The following is a 16,768-nucleotide window of genomic DNA, read 5'->3' as shown; positions in this document are numbered from 1 at the left end:
TGGTGGTGGTGGTGATGGTGATGACAGTGATAGTAGTAGCGATGGTGGTGATGATGGTGCTGGCAGTGATGGTGATGGTGGTGGTGGTGATTGTGATGGTGGCAGTGGTGATGATGGTGGTGACAGTGATAGTGGTGGTGATGATGGTGGTGGTGATGGCAGTGATGGTAGAGGTGGTGATGGTGGCAGTGATGGTGGTGACAGCGATAGTAGTAGTGATGGTGATGATGGTGATGGTGGCGATGATGGTGGTGGTGGTGATGGTGGCAGTGATGGTTGTGATAGTGATGGTGGTGATGATGGTGGTGGCAGTGGACAAAGCACTGGCTCCTGCCCTACATCCATCCATCCATCAACCTTGAAACTCCAGTCGTCCCCACCCTCCTCCCTCCTGAAAGCTGGACCAAGCCTTTGCATGTCCTGTTCTTTTGTCTGGAAGCCTCTCCCAGACCTCCCTCTGACAGTCTCCTTGTGTCAGTCAGGGTCCACCTCACGCTGCCCCTGGGGAGGCCTCCTTGTTGGCCCCAACCTGACCCCCACGTCTGTCACTCCCGTCTCCTGCCATTTTCTTGTCTTTGGGGCTGGCCTTGCCCCTTGGAGGGGTGTCCCTGTTGGTGCCTGTCGGCCCCCCACCTTCTTTAGAAGGTCGGCTGTGGGAGGCCACGTGATTACTCTGGGCATCATGAGCCCAGGCCTCAGCCCATGGGGTCAAAGGGATGTCACCAGGGAGAGTCCCTGACCCAGAGGTTTGCCACACACAAGCGGGATTGGGCCAGTGTTTGAGTGACTCTTAGGTCCCCAGCCAGGTGCCAGACACCGGGAGGGACCATGGAGGACCTTCCCCAGAGCCTCCGGGACCCTGTCTAATCACAGCAGCCATTCTTCCCCCCCAGAACCACATGTCAGGATCATCTGGGGGCTGGGTTGCTGGGAACCCCCACCCCCCAGGTACTTATCAGGCCCCCCCAGAACCGCCTGTGCATCAAGCAGGTGGCGACCTGGGGTCTGAGAGTGCCCTGCCCGCCTGTCAGTACTCTGTTTAGCAGGAGGTCAGTAGATGCTTTTCACACGAGTGTGCACAGGTGTAAAACTCAAGGAGACAAGGTGGGGGGCGCCCTGCAGCCCGCGGCAGGTCATGAAATCTGAAAGGCCCTGCCTCTGCCATTGGTGTCCTTGCCAATCACTTCCCCTCGCGCCCTTGCTGAGGGAAACAGGGTCTCTGCAGCCACTTCCTCCTGCCAGAGGTGGCTTCTGCCCCTTCAAAGAGTGTGGTGTCCTTGGGTGACCGGCTGGTGAGGTCCGCTGCCTTCACCTGGGCCCAGGGGCAGGGCGTTTCCCATGATGCTTGGTGTTGGGGGCGTGGCTGGTGGAGACTCAGGCTTGCCTGTCTGAGGGCTGCAATAGGTGGACCTGGCTGCACCTGCAGTCCACGTGGCCAGGTCTCACAGGGTCTTCATGGGCCAGCAGCCCTGGCACCCTGCAGCTGAGACTGCAGAGGCCGGGGTGCCCCGTCTAGGTGGGAGCAGAGGCCTCGAAGAGCAGGAAGGGGCTTCTGGGGAGAGCACGTGCTGAGTGGGGACCCTTAGGGGCAGCAGAGCTGGCCGGCTGTCTGGGGAGGGGGCAGTGGTGGGTGTGAACCTGGTACCTGCGGGGGTCACGGAGGGTATCCGGATCCGTCAGTGCGCTGGTTGCCCCGTCTGTTACTATGAACAGTTATCACCGTGATGCCTGACGCCCTCTTACCAGCTCAGCCCAGGCCACCCGCTCAGCCCTCCTGCCTGGCAGCTCTGACAGTGATCCCTGGTACAGCTGCCAGCCCTGCCCTACTGTTTCCAGGGACGTCCCATGTGGGCATTGACCCATCCATCCCAGCCTGAACTCTAAAAAGGGAATGTGGCGTCCCCCGCCCCCATTTCACATCCATCATTCTAACGGGACTATTGACAATCCATAGGACACGGATAAAAAGTGCAAAACCCCCAACCTGGACCCTCAGGCCCCTCAGCGGGGAGGACAGCAACCCCTACCCCCCAGCCCCACCCCCCGTAGTTAAGAAGAGGAGGGAAGGCAGGGCTGCTCAGACTCTCTCTTAATTGTCAGCTGGGCAGGGTTAATGAACTACATTAATTCACTGAAAAATAACATACTGACTGTCAGAGCCTGGCACATCAACGGTTGGAAGGAGCCTCCACAGAATATCTTTGTAGAAAATTCAAAGTGACTTTGCTTCCTCTGGAAGAATCAGATAGAGCAGCCTGGGCATGAGGCGTCTTTGCAAACAGGATTCTTAGAAGCATCTTACCTCCCAGCAGAAGGTTGGGCTAGCTCTGGAACCATGAGCAGAGGGCTGGGCTAGCTCTGGAACCATGAGCAGAGGGCTGGGCTAGCCCTGAGCCGTGATCAGAGGGCCCAGGCTAGCCCCAGAGTTGTGAGCAGAGGGCTGGGCTAGCCCTGGAGTTGTGAGCAGAGAGGAGTTGTGAGCAGAGAGGCCAGGCTAGCCCCAGACCCATGAGCAGAGGGCCCAGGCTAGCTCCAGAGCCTATGCAAATGGCCCCACGGAGAGGGGCAGGTGGACGGTGGGGGAAGGCACCTGATTACTTTCTCCCTAAGCTGCAGCTCTGGAAATTGCTGCCTTGTCCGCCTGTGTTATTGCCACATTTGTAGGGTTGTTCACTTCACCTGTGCGCTGACCTGGAATCGTCCTGCCCAGAGACGGACTGCACCCGGAGACTTGAGGTGTTTGCAGGGAATTGTGCTGAGCATGCGCACTCACACTGGGCCAGCAAGTGACCAGAGGGGCCGTTCAGCTCTGGGCCAGGTGGCCGTGAGAGTTCCGAGGGCCGAGGAGGCCACATGCAACCTGGTGCCTACATCCATGAGAAATGGAGACGCCCATTGAGAACTGAGCTGACAAAAGGATTGCCTCTCCTGGTTCCCAGCTTCAGGCCCCACCACTGCGCTCACAGGTACATACGCTCAGCTGTAGTCAAGCTTCCTGACGAGAAAGTTGTCAAGGGCTGAGTGTTTACTGCGTTAATGAGCGAATCCGCCGTTAACCCAGGCCTTGGAAGAATGGTGGCTTTGCAGACCGGCAGATGCAGTGCATGGTAGGAAGGGGTTGGGGCCTCTGGTCTTTTGGCCTTTCTGAAATCTCGCTCCAGACTAGAACTCTCTTCCAAAGTTCTCACCTTCTTTTCTTTTCCTTCTCATGAAACTTGTTGCTTCAGGATATACCATCGGTCCTCGTTCTTCATGGGTTCTGAATTTGTGAATTTGCCTACTTGCTCCGATGTATTTGTAACCCAAAATCAGTACTCACAAAGCTTCCTCGGTCACTCACAGACATGTACCGAAACCAAAAAGCCAAGGCTGCCGCGGCCAAGTTGACTCAGACTCAGTGACCCCGTGTTAGAGGGTAACTCCTCCGTAGGGTTTTTAGTGACTGTGATCTTTACAAAAGCAGATCACCAGGCTTTTCTTCCCCGGAGCCGCTGGGCAGGTTCCAACAAGCAAACGCTAGGTCAGCAGTGGAGCGCCAGCTGCAGACCTTCTCAAATGTGTACAAAGCAGCAAGAACTTCGAGTCACCGATGCCCGCGTTCCCAGCTGAGGGTGAACTAGGCTGGTTCGGTGTTTGTTAATTCAGTGTCCATGGGGACTTTGTAAAACATAACTGCTGCCAATAGTGAGAGCCTCTTATCACTTTCTGGGAAATCTGGTATTTAGGGACCCTGATCCATGTTGGGAGAAGTTTAGGGTAAGTCCTGCTGCAGAGAGGGAGAGTATTAAGTGGACACTAGAATATTAAATTAAAACGACCAGTGGGTTAGTTTTGGTTTTTATAGATGTGATCTCGTTGATGTTAGTCGCTGTCAAGTTGCCTCTGACTCGTGGTGACTCCGTGCACAGCGGAACGAATCGTTGCCCAGTCCCTTGCCATCTTCACAATCATCGGTATGCTTGACTCCACTCTTGCAGCCACTGTGTATTTTGAGTGCCTCCCGACCTAGGGGGCTCATCTTCCAGCAAAATATCGGACAATATTCTGCTGTGACCCAGAGGGTTTTCACTGGCTGATTTTCAGAAGCAGCTCACCAGGCCTTTCTTCCTAGTCTGTCTTAGTCTGGAAGCTCCGCTGAAACTTGTTCATCAGGAGTGATCTTTCTAGTATTTGAAATACCGACGGCAGAGCTTCCAGCATCACAGCAACACGGACGCCATCACAGGAGGACAGACTGACTGACCAGTGGTGGCGAGATGTGATGGGATGTGACCTCACGAAGCCTCCATTTGAAACCCGGGTAGTGTGAGTGTCTGGAGTATGCTCCAGGCTGTTTTCTGGCTGTAGGAGGGGGAAGTTAACCCAGCCCTGTAATTTGGTTGAGACGTGATGGTGTGATGTTGGGCTTCTACTAGAGTATTCTCCTTATGATCACCCTGAGGCCTGGCCTGGTCCTGGACCAGGACACCCCTGTGCTTTTGCACATGGCCTCTTGTCCCTGAGTAAGGAGTAATACTCTCGAAGGGTAATTGATTTGGGCCATTTTGGACCCAGTTGCCCTCCCCAGACCTTGGGGTCGAGGTGGAAGCTGCTGGACCATGTCTCTCTCGAGTTCAGCTTCCTTAAAAGTCAATGACCAATGGAGACGTGTCCACAGTCCTCGGGATGACAAGGGATTCAGTCTCCCACCAGCTGAGCCCCAGCCCCCTCCTAAGCAAAGCGGCCCCTCACATCAGCATCCGCGTGGGGAGTGGTGTAGGGTGGGGCCCGCCCTTCCCTGGGGACACGGAACTGTTACCAAACCAATTTTCATGGAGAACAAAGAAACCAGCTTCAAAACCGCGTCATTAATTTTACATTTTCCCTGTTTAATAAGCTAAAGTCTGAAAATGGCGAATTTGGATCCTTTATCAGGCAGGTCCTGGGAGTGTGCGCTAGCCTTCAAAAGTGTGCGCGGTTTTATATTCACATTTAAAGATGCGTTTGAACATGGAGGCCAGCCCGCGAGGGGCCTTTGATGGAGAAGGGAGCAGGGCAGCACGGTGTTTTTGTTCCTTGGCGACTGAGGAGGGGCCGGGGAATTTGCTGACAACCTGCATTCTGACTGTATGGGAATAGCCAGCCTGCTGTTCCCCAATTTTTTAGCACAGCTAAATTCCGGTTGGAATTATGCATTAAAACAACTTTCCAGGGAGGTATGATCACGGGGAGGAAGCAGTAGGGATTAAACCAGGGCCTTCTTTTTTTTTAAACCTCTCCTTTACACCCTCTCTCTTCAAGCTTGTTAAGAGTTTCCTAGCAAAATGCACTTACCCATGGCAATGAAGTTACTGTTTTATTTTCTTAAAAAATGCTATCGTTGGCGAAGTGTGGCTCTGCGTGGTGAACGGCAGGCACATCGTATGTACATATTGATTTTACTTAGAGACGGGAAACGCGTCTGAACGCAAGGGCGTCTTGGTGGGGGTCTGTCTGAACTGTTGTTAAATAGTTTTACTTTGAGTTTTTGTCAACCCTAGCACATTTTGAACTTCATTTCCATTTGTGGGTACGTCTCACGCTTGCAGAAGTTCATTTCAATGTTGACCACTGGGAAGGGAATCGTTAAAAGCCATGAAGCGACATAACAGATTCTCAAGTCTGGTGTATTATTTCACAGGGTGTAAGAAAGGGCTTGTCATTCTTCTGACTTGGCAGCGTTCTCAGTAGGCTAGCTCCCAGATTACTTTGCCTGCCGTGAGTTCACAGTAGAAGAACACAGCTTGTCTGGGACGAAAGGAGATAGGATCAAATCTTCCCTCTGACGGTCTTTAATTTTGAGAGTGCGTCAAAATTTCGCTCAGCGTGTGGGTTGCATATAATGGCCTCCGAGCCACCGAAGGAGATGTGCGTTTCCTTTTTTTCTTCCCGTGGCTGCGCTCGTACCACAACAGCCAACTGAAAACGTGAGTTTAGCCAGGTGTTTGCAAAGAACCAAGCAAAGTCTATATTCCTAGAGACCCAAATACCAGTCTGTTTGATTCAAACATTTTTTTTCAGTTTCTCTCCAGATGTTTGACAATATGTGAACCCAGCTGGGTTGGCTTCGCCAACATCATTGATTTTGCTGTAGTCTTATTAAACTAAGTCCCCCTCCTCGTATTTTTTTTAATATGGCTCAGAAGCGGAGGATAGCGCAGGACTGAGCAGTGTCTCATTCTTATTCATAGGGTCGCTACGAGTGGGAACTGCCTCCAGGGCACCTAACCACAACGACAATGGCGAGACTACCGTAGTAATCAGAGCAAATAACCAGTTCATCACGGGACTCCAAGAAGGGATACACAATAGATGACTCAATACAATTCCAGAATTACCATCCATGACTAAAAAAATTTGTTTTACAAATAAAAGATTGCAACATCCTAATTATCATGGTGATGACTTGCGAATCAATCCTTTTTTCCCAGCTGTGACACTGATAGCTGGCTAGTTAAACTGTAGTTTTTTAAAAGCCATTGAAAGCATTTATTCTCGTTTGCAATTCCTAGCCCTAGCTCCCCCTCCCTCCCCCTACCTAAACATCAATGCTGTCGTAACACAGCAGTGATATTTACTGTCACTAGAGTGATGTCCAGGTACCGGGTTTTTAATAAGCCATTGGATACTTGGTTCCCTTAATTCCTCTAAACAACTGTGAGGGTGCTGGGATCACGTTTATTTCATGGATGAAGAAACTGTCCTTAGAGAGGAGGTACCTGCCCAAGCTCCCACATCTGTGTGGTATTACAGATTCCCAGGCTCACACCAGAATGCTCCTTAGAAGTGAGGATAGCAAGACTTTGTCTCCCATAGTTTGGACACGTTATCAGGAGGGACCAATCCCTGGAGAAGAGCATCATGCTTGGTAAGGTAGCGGGGTCAGCAAAAGAGAGGAAGACCCTCAACAAGATGGATTGACACAGTGACTGCAACAGTGGGCTCAAACATATCAATGGTTGTGAGGATGGTGCAGGACTGGGCAACGTTTCATTCTGTTGTTAGGGGTCGCCGTGAATCGGAGCCGACTTGGCAGCACCTAACGACAGCAGTGCAATCACCAGTTTACCAAAATCAAGCCATTTTACTTAAGACCAGTAGAGAATGTCTTAGCATCTTAATTTACTAAGCTGGCATTTGTTGAACACCTGCTAAGTACCAGGCTTCGGTTCAGTTGTTTCTTTTTTGAATCTTAACCCTGTAAGCTCTTGCTTCTCAGCACTCCTGCTTGTTTTAGGATCTCTGTGGCTGATTCTCTAACCCATTTGTCTTGAGTGTACATGCTTCTAGCTTATGCCCTCCCGCCGATGCCTTCACCCTACCCCACACACGGGCAGAAATTTCAGCTACCGTTGAAACCTTCTTTCCTGTACTTCATCCCAAATGTGTGAGTCCTGCCCCCTGTCAGTTATGACTTGATTGTCAGAATTATGTGTGAACACGTTTTTCCTTCAGTCTTGACTCTGCCACTTCCCGGGAAGCCATTGTTGTCCGTGTGGTCTGTTGTAGGTTGTTTCCTGAAGAATTTTTGCAGCAATGACACTGTTAGCCTGTAGTTTTCCTGTAAGCAGAATTTAATACACGTCTGCTTCCTGGTCAAATACGACGTGTCCACTCCTCCTTGGCTAAACAGACTTAACTAGTTCCCTCCACAATTAGATTCAGTGGCAAAACTTTGTTGTAACTTAATGCTCTTTCAATTAAAAAATATGATGTCTAGTTGGTGGGCTAGACCCAGGGGCGAGCTGATAAACAGTTAACAGGCTCTTGTGGGAAGGGTGGGCGGACGGGAGAAAGCCGTGATTCCTAGTGTCTTTGTGAGTTTCTGTGGTGTGTTTCAAGCTACCGTCATTGAATGTGGAATTGGGAACCGATAAACAGTGACGCGCCAAGCTACGGTACCTCTGCCCTCAGATGTAAACCAGTTACCAGCGATCTGGCTCATGGCCCGCCCACATGTGTCCATAGGGTTTTCAAGGGCTGGTTTTTGGGAAGTAGATTGCCAGGCCTTTCTTCCAAGGCACCTCTGGGTGGACTCGAACCTCCAGCCTTTCAGTCAGCAGCTGAGCGCGTTGTCCATTTGCCCTACCCTACGGATATAATAGACCGAAATCACCTTGATGGGGTTGAAAAGAAAATGTAGTAAAAAAATTAGAAAGTGAGAATTTTTGAGTATTCATTATCTCTTTTTTTAATGTAATTTATTTAATTGTAACTTCCTGCAAATTCAGTTTCAACAGTGGGCGTGTTTAACAACGGGCCCACACGACTCCTGGAAATTTAGCAACCGACTCTGGGGGCGTCTGTCCCAGCCAGCCCTGGCCATGCAGGGTGTGCCCTACTTAAGTGCGCTGGGGCAGAGAGCTTTGAAGAGCCACAGATTGTCCTGTTGTACCTCAGCCAGTGGCTTTTCCTCTAACCTCAGGTTTTTATTTCCAGAAATAACCTATTTTAGGGGCGCACATTTTACCCACGAGGCCCTGCAACTTAACTGTGAGGCAGAAAGTTGAATTTCTGGTTCGTTTAGCAGGTTGCTTATAGGACTTGGGCCTGTGCTCTTGTAATAAAGTAAGTGGTGGAGAAAACAGCCAGCCGTGCCCGTGTGATTGTGTTAACACGACTTTAATAAGGGTAGTCAGTACAGAACCACGAACACACCCCGCCCGGCACACACCGATTTCTGCACGTCTGTTCCGGAGGGAGAGAATTGCGGTTTTGTTGATCACAGCTGGTGGATAGCCCACACTCATCTCTTTCTTCTTGCCCATTTCTCTTCACAACCGTTCTTATTTTATGGTGCTTCTGCTTGATGTAGTTGTAAAAATCAAAACAAAACAAAACACCATGGACTATCGGGCTGCTCTGGCTTGCTGCTCTGGCTTGCTGCTCTGGCTTGCTGCTCTGGCTTGCTCAGGCTGTTTTGTTGAGGATGACAGAGAACGAGTTTTGGACTTTCTCCACTTTCTGGACCTTTGGAAAACATCCGCTCTGTGAGATGTTCTTTTGTCATGGAACAGTACATTATTATTGGTGTTCCTCGATACAAAAGAAATGTACTACCTTAGGGTTAGAAATATCATTGATTGACACAGTTGGGAGAGAGGCTGCAATATTTTTTAGATTATTAAGAAGGCTCGGCTTATTCCAGGAGGGGAAGAGAGATGAGTTTTATAATCATTGTGCCCTGGGTGACGTGGGCTAAGCAATGCAACCCTGTCTTTAAAACATAATTATGATTGCTTTCAACATTCTTTTTTCTTGAGCTATACTTTTTTTTTTTCCTTTTCTGATACTGCCTGGGGCACTTTTATATGTTCTATTAAGAAAACTCCTGCTGTGGCAGATGCTGCTGGCAAACACTCCAGAGCAGACTGCTGTTTTTCCCTTGGATGAGATTTTATAGCCTTATTAAGCATTTCAGAAGATACATCGGAAACACAAGATGCAGGGCTGGGTTGTAAACTTCGAGTTTTCCGTGGCCATTTTAGAAACTGGCTTCCTGATGTAATTTATTTCCAGTGTCTCTGAAAATATTGACATACACAAAGCAAATAAAACACTAGCAATTCCTTCATAGTCACTTTTGATCTGTGTTGCCTTCGGATTACAGCAGCCCCCTCGTAATTAATGATGTGCTTTCTTCGAGAAGCCTGGATGCTATAAACCAGCCATGAACTTCACTGCACAAAAGGGATCTGTGTTACGGAATCAAATATTGCGCAGCCACGCCTTTTTCTGGTTACTTTGAGCACGGTATTAAAACGCATTAATAAAAACGAGGGGTCTCCTGACTTTTGTCTGGAGGGAACCTCAGCTGCACCCCACGGAGGGGATCTGGAAGGGCCCCCTGCCCTCCCCCAGCCTCCTTCCAGTGCTCAGATTGGAAATACTCTTCCACCAAAAGCGGCTTTGTCCGGAAAGGCGGGCGTGGTGCCCTGTGGCCAGCACCCTCTCACCTTCCTCCTGGTGGAGGTCTTGTCTCTCTGCCCCGGAGATCCGCGCTCAGCAGGGCAGGCGGAGCCTCATGGCCTTGTGCTGAGCCTCACCCTGCTCTCCTAGGGTCCGTGCGTGCCTGTGCCACTGCTGGTTCACCGCCGACCGCAAGTGAGCGCCGCTTGTGAGATCAGTGTGCAGGCTCGGGGACCTGCTTTACCGGAGAGCTGCCTCTGGCAGTGCGGCTGTGCATCTGCCTGTGTGCGCTGCGGCCAAAGGCAGAATTCCGGGTGATGCTGGAGCCAGCCGTGAACGGGACAGAACCCAGGGCTTCCGGAACAGGCCGTGAAGGGGACAGAACCCAGGGGCTCCGGAACAGGCCGTGAACGGGACAGAACCCAGGGCTTCCGGAACAGGCCGTGAACGGGACAGAACCCAGGGCTTCCGGAACAGGCCGTGAACGGGACAGAACCCAGGGGCTCCGGAACAGGCCGTGGATGGGACAGAACCCAGGGGCTCCGGAACAGGCCGTGAAGGGGACAGAACCCAGGGGCTCCGGAACAGGCCGTGGATGGGACAGAACCCAGGGGCTCCGGAACAGGCCGTGAAGGGGACAGAATCCAGGGGCTCCGGAGCTGGCTGTGAACGGGACAGAACCCAGGGGTCTCTCTCAGATATCAGAATGCCTCTGCAGAGCGGTTGCCATGAGAACTAATAATGATAATAATAATAATGCTAATAATAAGACACTTCGCGTGCAGGTTTAATAATTCTGGTTAATGAAGAAACGTTATGGTTCTTCTTTGATGGAAGATGAACCAGTGTTAAAAGCGAACCACGCATCTTCACGTTAGAGACGCCAGTTTTAATATTTTGGCGCCTTTTCTTTGCATTCTTGCGCCACAGATATTTTAATATCAGCGCTGGGTTACGGTCCACTAGGCCCCAGGGAAGGGCGGGGCTAGGCGCCCTGCTGTCTGCGCTCAGGGAGAAGAGGTGTCAGTAACACGTACAGAGCACACATGGCGGCTGCACTCCGGGCTGGACGCATATGTGTGTGTGCTAAACATATACACGCAGACACACATGTATGCGTACGTATACATAAGTTTATATAGATATAAAAGAAAAAAACAACAACAAACCCTTTGCCTCCGAGTCAATTCCCACTCACAGCGACCCTAGAACACAGGGTAGAACCGCCCCCTAGGGGTTCCAAGGAGTGACTGGTGGATTTGAACTGCCCACCTTTTGGTTAGCAGCCGTAGCTTCAATGTAACTATAACATAAATATCAGATATTAACCCAACCCACTGCCGTTGAGTTGATACCAACTCATGGGGACCCCATGTGTTACAGAGAAGAACTTCTCCATTGGGTTTTTTTTTTGGCTGTAATCTTTACAGGAACAGATCGCCAGGCCTTTCTTCTGAGGTGCTGCTGGGTTTGAACTGCCAACCTTTAGGTTAGTAGCTCAGCATAAACCATTTGTGGCACCCAGGACCTTTAAACGTTATACATAGCACATAAATAGTATAAGGGTGTGTGTGTGTGTGTGTGTGTGTGTTGCTGTCCAGTCAACTCCAGCTCATGGCGACCTTACGTATAACAAAGCAAAACATCGCCAGGCCTGCATCAGCCATCTTCGTGATTCTTGGTATACTCAAGTTCATGGTTGAAGCTGTTATGCATCTCATTGAGGGTTACTCTTGTTTTTGCTGACCACCTACGTTACCAAATATGCTGTCCTTTTCTAGTAATTGGTGTTTCCTGATGACGTGTCCAAAGTAAGTGAGTTGGATCTTGCCATCCTTGCTCCTGGTTATATTTTTTCTAAGATATATTTGTTCGTTCTTTTGGTCTATATTCTGTTGTGCTCCATAGAAGATAAACATATGTATAAAATATATAAACGTAAATGGATGTGCATATGTATATACATATGTATAAAACCAAACCTGTTGCCTTCGAGTCGAGTCCCACTCATGGTGACCCTATAGGACAGAGTAGAACTGCCCTATAGGGTTTCTAAGGAATGGCTGGTGGATTCGAACTGCTGACCTTTTGGTTAGCAGCCAAGCTCTTAGCCACTGCGCCACCAGGGCTCCATCCATATATATATGTATACACATGTTGCCGTTAGGTGCCGTTGAGTCGGTTCTAACTCATAGCAACCCCAAGTACAACAGAACAAAACGTTGCCTGTTCTGTGCCATCCTTACAATCGTTGCTACGTTTGAGCCCATTGTTGCAGCCGCTGTGTGAAGCCGTCTCTGTGAGGGTCTTCCTCTTTTCTGCTGATCATGTACTTTACCAAGCACGACATCCTTCTCCAGGGAGTGGTCCCTCCTAATAATGTGTCCAAAGTGTGTGAGACGAAGTCTCACCATCCTCGCTTCGATGGAGCATTCTGGCTGTGCTTCTTACAAAACAGATTTGTCCGTTTTTCTGGCAGTCCATGGTATATTTAATATTCTTCTCCAACACTACGATTTAAATCCATCATTCTTCTTCAGACTTCCTTATTCATTGTCCAGCTTTCACATGCATGCGAGGCAATTGAAAACACCATGGCTCGGGTCAGGCGCTCCTTAGTAAATGGGGATAGAATTAGTACCTACCCTATAGCCTTGTTATGAGGATTCAATTAACAACAATGCTGTGGGTAGGTACCGTTACTACCCCCATTTACAGCTGAGGAAACTGAGGCTCGCAGGGACTAAGTAACTGGGCCAGTGAGATACAAATATAAGTGGCTGGGCGGGATTCTCACCCGCCATTGGTATCAGACCTGCACCCAAACATGACCCTCCAGGGCCCCTGTGTAGCCAGAGTCCTTAGACCAGCGGTGCCCAGTGTGGAAGCTACATGTGGCTGCTTCAATTTAAATTAAGTAAAATTGAACATTGGTACCTCAGTTGCGTTAGCCATGTGGCCAGTGGCTGGATAAGGCAGATGCAAAATGTGGCAGAAAGCACCCTCGGACAGCGCCACATCAGACTACACTCTCTCGCGGCCCGGTGTCCTCAGAGTGCGTGAGGCTGGGTGAGGGGCCGTACCTGGACGGCAGCTACGTTTGACGCGCTTTAGCTGGGAAGGTGTTTCGGATGTGAAACAGCAGTTCAGATTCAGCACTTTTCCCAACGGACCCTCACCTGGCCTTTGAAAACCTGTTTGAGACTATGGGGGTGAAATTGGGGAGAGGGGGGTCCACACATTAGCATGTTCGCCTGGACCTCTTTAATTTGTCTCTCTGCCATTTTTTGCTGGGTCCCTGCGTTAGCCTGCGTTTCGCACACAGTGAGCTACTCAGCAAAACAATCCCGAGGAAACACGCTTCACAGCAGTCACGCCCCCAGGAGCAATGGCCCTCCTTCCAGCCCACTGCTCATAAAGGAGATTGCAAGTCCTTCCCAGGAGAGGGAATGACCCCCTCATGGCACCGTTTATGACCCCGTTACTGGATGAATGCTTTAAAAGGTGGTAGAAGGTTTCAGGGCTAGGAAATAATTCCTTCCTCTCAGCCTTATACGCAGACATAGAGCTTTAGTTGTTTAAAATAAAACACCAGCATCGCTTATGAGAGGTAAATATAACTCTGTAAAATGAGACTCCGAAGCCGCCTGTAATGAACGAGGAGTGACATTTCCTTCCGTCTATCGGCGGAGACCATAGCTGCTCAGAGTACAAGAATATGCCTCTAAACTGAGAGCTGTTTATCTGGCACCCCAAACAACAAAGAGGAGACTCGCCCAGGGGGCTTGAGTTCCAGACACCACCTGTGCCACTGGACTGCAGGCATGGTGCGTACAGACTGCAGGCATGGTGCGTACAGACTGCAGGCATGGTGTGTACACAGAATTCACATGGAAGGAAGAGGAGGCATTGCAAGCTCGTGTGTAGCCAGGGGCCAGGCCAGCTCTAGGAGCCCTGTCTTGAACAGGGACTGGTGTCCACCCTCAGAACTGGTTACAAGTGGCACCTGGTTTGGGGACAGTTGTGGACACAGTGGAGCAGTAGCGATTCTGCTGTATTTTAAGTGTGACCTCAGTTTGGATCCACAGCACAAGATCTAGTCTCAGATGATCGAGACGTGCCCAGGCTACTGCCCGGCAGATGACCCAGGTGTGGTGCTTGCCTGCATATTATTACTGTCCGCCAGGATGTGAGTGTGGTCTGCAGCAATTGTGTGTTAATTTATGAGGCATTTATTAAGTGCCTGATGTGCGCTAGGCACTTTGTTTTGTGCTGTGGATATTAAAATGAGCGTGCATCATCACAGTGCTCTTTCCAAGGGTCAGAAGTCCTAGAGAGTAGCAGTTGTGGAAGCAAGAAATCATCGTGATGTGATAAGTGCGTAATAGAGATAAACTTAGGTTTCATTTAAGGAGTTCTGCTGGTGCAACAGTTAAGCACTTGACTGCTAATTGAAAGGTTTGTGGTTCAAACTCAACATCAGCTCCACAGGAAGACCTGGTGATATGCTCGCATAAAGATTACAACCTAGAAGAAAACCTCATGTCGCAGTTCTACTCTGTTGCATGAAGTTTCTGTGAGTCAAAATAGACTTGGCAGCACACAACGAAAACATGTTTCATTTACCATTTTTTATAGAGATAAAAATAAGAAAAATAGTCTTTTATATTTACCATTTCTGGTGCTTATCATTTTTTTTTTTGTGTGTGTAGAGACAGATTCCCATCTGGTGGCATTTCTCTTCCATCTGAAGGACTTAGTTTAACATTTCTTGTAGTCCGAGTCTGCTGTGAGCTTCTTTCAGCTTTTATATATCTCAGAAAGTCTTTATTTTGCCACTGTTGACAGATATTTTTGCAGAGTAAAGAATTCTAGGTAGAAGGTTGGTTCCCCACCCTACCCCCGCCCTTTCCCCAGTTAAAGATGTGACTCCACTGTCTGACGGCTTTCATCAGTCTGACCAGAAATCTGCTGTCATTCTCATCTTGTTCTTCTGTATGTGATATGGCTTTTCCCCTACTCCAGACGCTTTTTAGATCTTCTCCTCACCGTTTAAGCGATTGGATCATAATGTGCCCTCATGTAGGTTTCTTCTTTCACTTGAGGTTTCCTGAGTCCTTGTAGTTTCCGTCAAATATGGGAAAATGTGGAAATCATTTCTTCAAATATTTTCATCTCCTGCCCCCATCTCCTTTAGGGATTCCATCTATAGGTACATATTTGTTGTTGTTGTTAGGTGCTGTCAAGTCAGTTCTGACTCATAGCGACCCTATGGACAACGGAACAAATCCTTCACAATCGTCGCTATGCTTAAGCCCATTGTTGCAGCCACTGCGTCAGTCCACCTCATTGAGGGGCTTCCTGTTTTTCGCTGACACTCTACTTTACCAAGCATGATGTCCTTCTCCAGGGACTGATATATGTGTGTGTGTGTGTGCATCTGTGTGTGTATACACATATACATATACAGATAGATAGATAGATGGACAGATAGACAAACAAGTGGATAGATAGTTGCTGTTGTCAGGTTCCATGGAGGTCATCGAGTCAGTTCAACTCATAGCGACCCTGCATACAACAGAGTGAAACACTGCCGGGTCCTGCGCCATCCTCACGATCATTGCCATGTTTGAGCCCATTGTTGTGGCAGTGTGTGTGTGTGCGTGTGTGTGTGTGTGTGTGCGTGTGCGTGTGTGTATCAGGCCACTTGAAATTGCCCACAGCATACTGATTCTTTGTTCTTTTTTTTTTTTTTTTGAGGGGGAGTTGGGGATGTAGTTCGTTCTTCTCTGTGTATCTCATTTTGAATATTTTCTAGTGATTTATCTTCAAGTTTGCTTTTTTTCCCTTCTTCAGTGCCCGTTGTGCTGTTAAGTCCATCCACTGTGTTTTTCATCTCAGACGTTGTAGTTTTCATCTATAGAACTTTGATTGGGAACATTTTCGTGTCTTCACATGTTTATGCTTTACCTTCTTGAACGTATGTATAGACTGTAGTTATAAAGTTTTAATTCCGCCTGTTGTCTACCTATCTCTCATATCTGGATTTTCTATTGATTACATTTTCTCCTCTTTATGAGTCATACTTTCCTGCTTCTTCTATGTCTTTTTTTTTTTTTTTTTTAATGCTAGAAACTGGATTTTACTTTGGTGAGTGCCAGGTATTTTTGTACTTCTGTAAATGTTATTGAGTTCTGTTCTAGGGCAGTTAAGCTACTTGGAAGCAGTTTTAATCTTTTGGGTCTTGCTTTTAGGCTTTATTAGGCAGGACTAGAACAGTATTTAGTCTAGAGCTAATTTTGTCCCACTACTGAGGCAAATTTTTTTCAGAGTAATCTACTTAGTGTCTTATGAATTGTGAAGTTTGTCCACTCTGGCTGGTGAAAATACAAACCATTCCCAGCCCTTTGTAATCTCCAAGTATTGCTCCCTCTGATACTTTAGGGTGGTTCTTTCCAGCTTAGGTAATTTCCCACTTACGTTCACTACTCTGTAGTCAGCTAAAAACTCTATGGAGATGCTCTGCAGTTCTCCCGAGTCTGTGTCTCTCTACAGCTCTCACTGTCTCTCCGTCCTCTCTGTCTCTCTCTCTCCCCTCTCTGTCTCTGACTCCTTCTCTCTTCTCTCTCTCCTCTCTCCCCCCCTCTCCCCTCTCTCCCCTCTCTCCCTCTCTCTCTCTCTCTCTCCTCTCTCTCTGACTCCCTCTCTTTCCTCTCTCTCTCTGACTCCCTCTCTCTCCTCTCCTGTCTCTCTCTGACTCCCTCTCTCTCCTCTCCTCTCTCTCTCTGACTCCCTCTCTTTCCTCTCTCTCTCTCTCTGACTCCCTCTCTCTCCTCTCCTC

At 48.9% G+C, this 16,768-nt stretch overlaps 1 protein-coding gene across 1 annotated transcript in view; it reads left to right on the top strand.

Moving 5' to 3' along the window:
* CDH4 (cadherin 4) overlaps nucleotides 1-16,768 on the top strand; it is a 661,165-nt gene that overhangs the window by 217,013 nt on the left and 427,384 nt on the right. The gene's annotated exons all lie outside the window — the stretch shown is intronic.

The sequence above is a fragment of the Trichechus manatus genome, unplaced genomic scaffold (assembly GCF_000243295.1).
Source record: "Trichechus manatus latirostris isolate Lorelei unplaced genomic scaffold, TriManLat1.0 scaffold00008, whole genome shotgun sequence".
NCBI lineage: Eukaryota > Metazoa > Chordata > Mammalia > Sirenia > Trichechidae > Trichechus > Trichechus manatus.
Note: the sequence above shows the minus strand (reverse complement) of the source record. Positions and strands in the feature narration are given on the sequence as shown.